Source organism: Prionailurus bengalensis, chromosome B4 (assembly GCF_016509475.1).
Source record: "Prionailurus bengalensis isolate Pbe53 chromosome B4, Fcat_Pben_1.1_paternal_pri, whole genome shotgun sequence".
In the NCBI taxonomy this organism is placed as follows: domain Eukaryota; kingdom Metazoa; phylum Chordata; class Mammalia; order Carnivora; family Felidae; genus Prionailurus; species Prionailurus bengalensis.
Genome location: NC_057358.1, coordinates 61,549,673 through 61,557,539, shown reverse-complemented (window position 1 = coordinate 61,557,539; position 7,867 = coordinate 61,549,673). Strand labels below are relative to the sequence as shown.

General features: G+C 42.3%; 1 long non-coding RNA gene across 1 annotated transcript; it reads right to left on the bottom strand.

Moving 5' to 3' along the window:
* Positions 1–363: 363 nt before the first annotated feature.
* Positions 364–7,365, bottom strand: LOC122472465. The gene is made up of 3 exons (XR_006294444.1): positions 7,162–7,365; positions 6,608–6,665; positions 364–3,922 (listed from the first exon to the last, which is right to left on the bottom strand). It is a non-coding gene; the product is annotated as an uncharacterized LOC122472465 (long non-coding RNA).
* Positions 7,366–7,867: the final 502 nt, after the last annotated feature.

Sequence of the window (7,867 nt, the reverse complement as noted above, 5' to 3'; positions counted from 1 at the left end):
TAGAGAAGTGCCCCCCATCCAGGGAAGACACTTGTAGTTGCCCCTCTTCTCTTCACTTTACCCACCTTCTAGCCACCGCTCTAGCTGAGGTTTTCCGAGCCTTTGGGCTCTGGCGCCCCATGCCTGCCCTTCAGACCCTAGCTCCTGCCTTTCTCCACATGTTCCGGGCTGAAACCTAATCTCTGTTTTCCAAAATACCTTTTCTTCTCACTCTTCACGCTGCATACAACCCCTCCCCCCCCCCCCGCATGTCCCCATGGTAGTTTAACTACCATCCAAGGAAGCCAGTATCTCCAAACTCTTCACTTGGCCAACTGGGTGATGATACCATAATAACAGAGGCTCTTCAACATAAAGAGCAGGTATGGATGTAGGGAGTTTATTTTTCAGATGGTATTTATAGTCCCTCTAGGATATCTAAGTAGAAGTGTTCAGTAGGGAATTCCCACTTTCTGCCATCCCACCCTTTCACTGATGGATGGAGACAGACAGTGAGGGTTTCAGGCACCAGACAAGGAAGAGGAAATGGTGATCTGATGGAAGAGGAAAATGGTGGCGTTGACGGATACCCTATCCCCCCTGCTCCCTGCCAAGAAGGATAATATGTGGAAAGAGGTGGACGAGGCAGCTGGGGAGAAAAGAAATGAGTTTGTAACCCCAGCCCCTTTGCTCTTAGAAAGAGGCTCTTGCTCCCAGACACTTTCTTCACACTGTCTCAAAGTCCACTAATTAGAAATTCATTTGGGTTAATATTCAAGTATCCTGAAATGATTAAGGAGACCACCATTCTTTCATTCCTTCAAGCTGGTTCAATAAACACTTGTTTACTTCCTTGTTTTACTGAAGTTTACGAGAGGGTGGGAACAGAATCACACTTTCAGGATCCTAAATTAAAAGGGCAAATGCAAAGGAGGTTGGGGTAAATAGTCACTGAACAGGAAAGGATGATGACCACTTTTGTTCTGGTCTCAACTCAGAATCATCTTGCCTTCTTTGGCTAGTGATGTGAACCTTGCATCTGAGCCCTGTCCCCAGGCAACATCTCCAGGGGTTCCAAAGTTCCACACTTGGTTTTCTCTTATTCTGGAGTACCACGCTCTCCGCTCCAAATTAGTCCTAGATTTTGCTAAAAGCAATGCAAATTTCAATGCATGTTCCCCTATTCATCCTGGGGGATGTTTTCAAATTTCATCCAGCTTAGAGTGGCACCAAGAAGCATTCTGTTCTCTCTCCCATCTTCAAGGTCAAGAATTTGAATCCTGATTGCTGAGAAAGGCCAGACTTCTCCTAGAAGGAAATATTTTTGTTAGAGAAGTCTGTGTCAGATTATTTCGTCTGTTAACAGCAGAACCAGAAGATAATGAGGACTATTTGACAGAGTCTAGCATTGACAAATGGTACACATTTTTGAACTCATTTCAAAGTACAAACTCCTATTTCATTTCGTTTTCTAGGGCTCTGAATAACTTATAGACAATTTAATTGCCTGTATTTGGAATAGGGAATTCCTAAAATGCTGAGTATAATATTTGGATTTAAAGAAAAAGACACCATAATAGAGGCCATTGTTCAAGTAAGTAGAGACAGGTTCATGTATTTCAAACCTTGGATAAAATATAAAGAAGATCATTGAGCTCTAATTTGAAAGAATTCCACTGAAAGACTCAGAAAGCAATCCACTGTGAGAATATGAGACAGAATTATAATATTTACTGGACAATTGTTTGCTAAGAAGCATTTATTTCATATCACTTTTTAACAAGACTGAACTGTCAAATTGTTTAAAATTCCATTGGAAAAATTTGGACTATCACAAAAGTGTTTACTCTTTTATCCTTCCATGTATATTGGATTACTCATGGAGGACAATGGAAAGAATCTGAGAAATGCTGGTTTTAACAGCAACTTAGACTGCATTTCAGAAATTTTATAGACTATGTAAACGAAAGCAACTTTTGGATATGTATTAACATAGCCGTGACACTACTGGTATAATGTAAGGCGCAGAGAAATGAAAATTCCAGCACTATCAGCAAAGATTTTCCTTTGGAAGATGACGGTACAAGTGAAACATGCTTCCCATATAACAACCGTGCTTGCATACACAAAAAAGAATCATCTTTATCTTGTTTTGCTAAATGCCATAGTTAGCTCCAGCAGCTATGATTCTGAGTCTGTGCAATAATACATGACCTTTTATAGTCATTCTGGAACTATGGAATTATCACCTATGAAGACACTGTAATCATACATAACCTTAGATCACCCACTGAATATACTTCCATGAAAAGCATGTTTAGAACAAAGCCAAACTTTTTCTTGGTATGAAAATCACTTTTGATTCTCCATTCTAATACCAGATTGGCACTTCCATTGGTCATGTGTGAGTTCCAAGGACATAGATAACTCACGATGATGCAACAGGTCTTAGCTGCATGAGGATCACCTGGAAGGCTGGTATCAGCAGATTGCGGGGTCTCTGCCCCCAGAGTTTCTGAGCAGTGTACCTAAAATGGGCAGAGAATGCATTTCTAACACATGATGTTGATGCTGCTTTCCTGGGAACCACACTTTGAGAACCGCTGCACTAAATGACTCTAGGTAGGGAGTGCTAAAAGCAATTTTAGGGAAAAAAAAATCTTACGTGTGGGTCAGGCTGGTCTTGTGAAAAATGAAAACAAAGAAAAAGCCTATAAGCTTCCCTCTAAAGGCTCAGCCTCTCTAAGGTCCCCTCCTCCATACAGAACCCTCGGCCTCCTGGTTTCCATTCTCTCTTTCCGACCTCCAGTTCTCAAAAGTACTCACAGGTCTTGCTATCTTAATTGACCCTAAGATGTACATTAACCATAGCAGCAGTTATTCCTCTCAGGGACCTTTGCATTTTGACATGGATCAAAAATTCAGACCTGATAAATGAAATCTAAACCACAAAAGGTGTTCATTTCATATGGGAAAAACTGTTACATTTCCACTCCATCACCTACATTACACTAGAGTGATCTAAAAGTCAAATCTCTTCGCATTACTTTCTTGTTCAAAGTCTTCAATGACTATCCTTCTCCCACAGGCAAATTTTAAAGGCAAGGCTTCCAGGCTTTTCCATATATGCCACTGCCTACCTTCTCAACCTCCTCAGCCACCTTGCCCTCCTTCCACTTTGTATATGACAGTACTGAACTATTTTAAATTCTTTGAAAATGACCTATTCTCAGGATCAGCTACATTATTTGGGGGACCCAGTGAAAGATGAAAATGAAGGGCCCTCTGACCAAGATGTATTAAAGAATTTCAAGACAGCACTTGCAGAGATTCGCCCAAGTCCAAAGGCTTCTGAGCACAGAGCGCTGTGTGGCTGCAGGTCACACACACCTGAGCAGCCCTGACTGTTCCAGAGACAAAAATCTCTAAGTCCCTTGGCGCTTGTCTTGGGGTATCACAAAGAAACCAGTCAGGGTGTGTCATTTCCTTTTGCTCTGAGTTGGTATCTCTAGGTTTGTTGAATGTCAAATGCGGAAAAGCACCTGAGCTTCGCCATGCCTTTGTTCATTTTCCAGGAAAACTCTTAGGTAGCCAGAGGGTACAATGTCCTGCTTTGACCCTGGCACTACTTGCTCTCCTTAGGCCACTGTCCTAATCTCTCCCTCTTTTGTACCTTTGCAAGGTACCATTCCTGCCTCCTGAAATGCCATTCCCTGTTTCTCACCTGATTAACTTGCATTCAACCATCCTCAGAGGCTCAGCTGAGGCTCCTCTTCTGCTGGGAGGCCTTTCCCAAATTCCAGAGCCCCTGCGTGCACAGTACACTCTGCCCTTTAGTGGTTAGCCTGCTGAGTTTTCATCTTGTTCGCATGAGCACTGTATTGACTAAGCTCCAAGCTATTCCAAAGCATCGATGGTGTCTTCATCTTTGTATCTGCAGAACCTAGCATGACATATGGATTGGAGAAATGGCTTCAAAATGCTCATAACGTGGAAGAACAGGAGGTCATGCGTGCTAACATTTTTCACAACTCAAAAATAGTTTCTTGGAAGAAAACCATTTCTGAAGCTTACAGGCAGCTTACATGGGACTCAGAATTCTTCCAGGACTCCTAGGTGAGGTGGTCAACTGACTTCTAGTTACCACAAAGGAAGGAAGCTCTGGGGCAAATACTGAACTGCTTAGCTTCTTGAACCTAATCTGAGTGGGTGTGAACCCCCGAGACGTGTTCAGTCCCACTCGGTGGAGGAATCTAACACATGAGAGTCTGAGAGAGTCATCAAGAATGCCTTTCCTAGACCGGCTTCATATGGGAACTTTTAATCTTAATTCAAATATCAGAGACTGTCTGAGGTCTACAGTCAACTTTCCAGGGCTGATGATCTAGTTTGTGGTTGATGTAAGTTATTTGCGTCTCCTCCTCCTTCGTGACTTCTGACTACTCACTGTCGTTCTACCCTGAGTGGGTGGTGAAATACCTTACAAGCTGAAATTCAAACCAATAAAGTCTGCTTTTTGTAAGTTTATGGTTTATCTATGAATTTCATGTACCCAAGCTATCTTCATCCCTGGCTGATTCAAAATTTGAGCATTGGCAGGATATCATATTTACTTAGGTATTTTTCTCCAACTTGCGGGAATATACTATTCTGGGTTTCTGGGTGCATTTTGAGAGAAAATCCAGGAAGCTTTTTTTTTTAATATAATATTCTTAGTTGTTTTTTAGCCATTGGTATATACTTTGTGCCTGCAAACAGTCTAGGATTGAAGCAGCATCTGGTTTGTTTTCTTTCTGGCCAGGCCAGGGAGAAAAGGGAGCTAGCTGTTCCTGACTTTCTCCATAGACTGCTGCTTCTTTCTCTCTTTCTCTTCCATCTCTCATGACGCTGGTGGGCTTTCACTCCCTTGAGGGGCCTCCAGCCCTCGGACATCACTAAAGAACTGGGACAAAGGGTGGTCAGGTTCAGACACAAATCTCAAAAGGCAAACAAGGTTAGATTCCTCTTCAGCTGACACTGAAGCCTGAATCCCTATTCAGACAGGCACACTAGCCCACCTGCTCCAAAAGCAAATCCTGGGCTGCCTAAACCACACCACTCATAATGGAGTGTCAGGGAGCATAGGAGAAAGTCCTGAGTGACCCAGAAGTGTGTCTCAATAGTAAGGCAACTTTATCTCTCCAATGTTAATGGTTCTGTTTGCTTGGCTACTTAATTCACTTAGGAGCCTTACAAATTGCAAATTTGTAGACTTACAAATTTATAGACTTAGAATCTGGACTCTCAGGGTTGTGAGGGAATTCAACAGGTTGTATAGTTGGTCCCTTCCAACACCTGAGTCCCTCTCTGCCACTGCCATGCCTGGGTTTTGTTATTATCTGTGCTTAAACGTTACCAAGGATGGCGAATTTACTGCTTGCCCAAGGTCACCCATTTCATCCTTGAGTAGCTCTTTTAGAAATATCTTCTTTTCATAAACCAGATGTCAGCTAAAGTCAACTTGCCCTTTCATATTTAAATGAAACTGTTTTGAATTCTCATGCCTTATGAGGTAAGCCATTCAGCAACTCTTTCAAACTCTTCGTTAATCTTTGACATGTGGGCAGGAGGTTGTTTATAACTGTCCCGGCCACCTCTGGCTGAGGCTTAATCGCTCCATGTATGGAGCCCTCTCTTTTCTATGCCTACTCTCTTTTCTACTGTCGCCTCTTCCTCCACACTAAGCAGTGCTCTGTTTTCCTGTTGGGACATTCCACGTGAGCCTGTCTCAAACACAAGGCTGTGCAAGTGTGTGTGACATACTTTTACAGGACAATTCAGACAACTGCTGGAGTCAACAGTGCAGTGACCAATCTGCTTATGACTAAATATTGCACATTTCTAGTCTTCAAAGCCTCTCAGGTACCTCATCACCAGGACCTCATTCCCTGGCCACATTTCCCTGTAGCTTCCACCTCCCACCTTGTACTTGGCCCCCTCTTTTCTTTTAACTCCTCCCCTCTTCTGTCAAATTCTTGGCTTACGTCCCAAATCCTAGTTGACTTTCTCTGTAGAGAAATTTGGTTTTGCCTTTATCTTCTAGACCTTGAGCTTGGGATCTCTTGGCCCACATCCAGGGCAGTTTACCAGTGTGTTTCCCCAAAGATAGTCTACTCCCTAAAAGCCTTGCGCCAGAGGATACCCTGTCCCCATATGGTTACACAAAGTCCACGTCTGACTCCCTGTCAGCTCTACCCAGTTCATTCCAACCTGCCTTCTCTTGGCTGGCTTCTGACTCTGGAGTCATTGCTGTAGACAGAAAGAACACAGGCTTTGGAATCCGACCAGAGTCTGAATCCCAGATCTACTATTCATCAGTCATGTGACATCACTGGGCTAACTTCTGAAGACCATCATTCTCAGCTAAGAAATGGTAATTATACCATCTAAAGAATTTATGTGAAAATTTGATTAGATAATATACAGTGTCTGGCACATAGTAGACCCTCAACAGTTTTTATTTATTTGAATTAAAATAAAATAAGATGGAGATCAGCCTTGAACATCTATCTCCCAAGCAAACAGAACCATTTATGCCAAATAAGCAAAACTAAATGCAGCTTCTTTTCTAAGTGTACATGAAACTTACCTTAGGTTATTTCTTGTATATGCCACTGATAATCATAACAGAAATTTAAAATGTCCTCCTAAAATGGTATAAGAAAAGCACTTTTAACCAATCCCCTGCCATCTGGAAACCCCCACCATAATAACCAATCACTGTAAAGGTTAAGCAACTTCCTCATTGTCAGTTTATAAGCCATCCTATAACATCATGCCTCTGAACTTCATACCAGTTTTGGGTCTCAAGCACTGCTGACGGTGACCTTTTTTTCTCATTCAGTAAAATATTCGTATCAAGTAAAGCTCTCTAAATTTTCTTTTAACCCTTTCCTTCTCCCCCAACCTCAAAAAGCTTCAAAGCTGGTGCAGATGAACCCTCCCCAGCCTGGTTGGTTCCCTGCTTGTTTGACCCCTGATCCCTCCCTCCTTGCTATCTTGGCTTTCCTGCCATTTCATCTGGTCCCTGCTTTCATTCCCAGCTTTGGCTTTCATGACTCAGTCACTCCCACTCATACACAGAAGTGGAAGAAATGTCTCCTTCTGCCTCTCGCTTTGTTTGCCATCATGATTCTGACTTACCTGGAAACAGCTTCAGAGATGATTAAGTTATGGCTCACAGATATAAATGAGCCGTTTCCGAATTTCCAAATGGCATCAGAAGCGCTGAGATCACCATGAAGATGCATCGTCTTCTTTGTCAGAGAGGACTGAAGAAACGCTGGCGGTAATATCTCTTTTTGGAATCTCCTAAGTAAGGACCTCAGTAGCCCTGAAAGAAAAAAACAAAACAAAACAAGTCAGAGATACCATGACAGCTGTCACAACCCAAACCTCGCAAACACATATTTAAAAATGTTAAATAAGCAAATAAAATATCGTGCAACATAATCTCTGTTCTGGTGCTAAATAACTTTGTTTTAAATATACAAAACTCCAAACATAAGCCCTTAAGGATAAAATGCTAGTAATGAAATTGATACTAAGTGAAGACGACCATTTTTTATGAAATATTTATTGACTTACCACATAGGCTATCTGAACCTCAAAACTAACTCAGCCTCTGCCGTGGTGGGACTTCAGGATGGAGGCTGACAGAGAACGTACCCTCACCCACTCAGCCAGGGAGATGCTCCGGGATGCACATGTCATTCAGATTTGGCTATTCTTGTGGTGTGGGGAAAGAGCTGCATGATTTCACTGGCATTTCCATACCAGAGAGGAATTCTAAGAGAAAGTATCATATTTGAGCTGCTTGAGGGGACTGTTCCATAAGCAATTTCAGGCA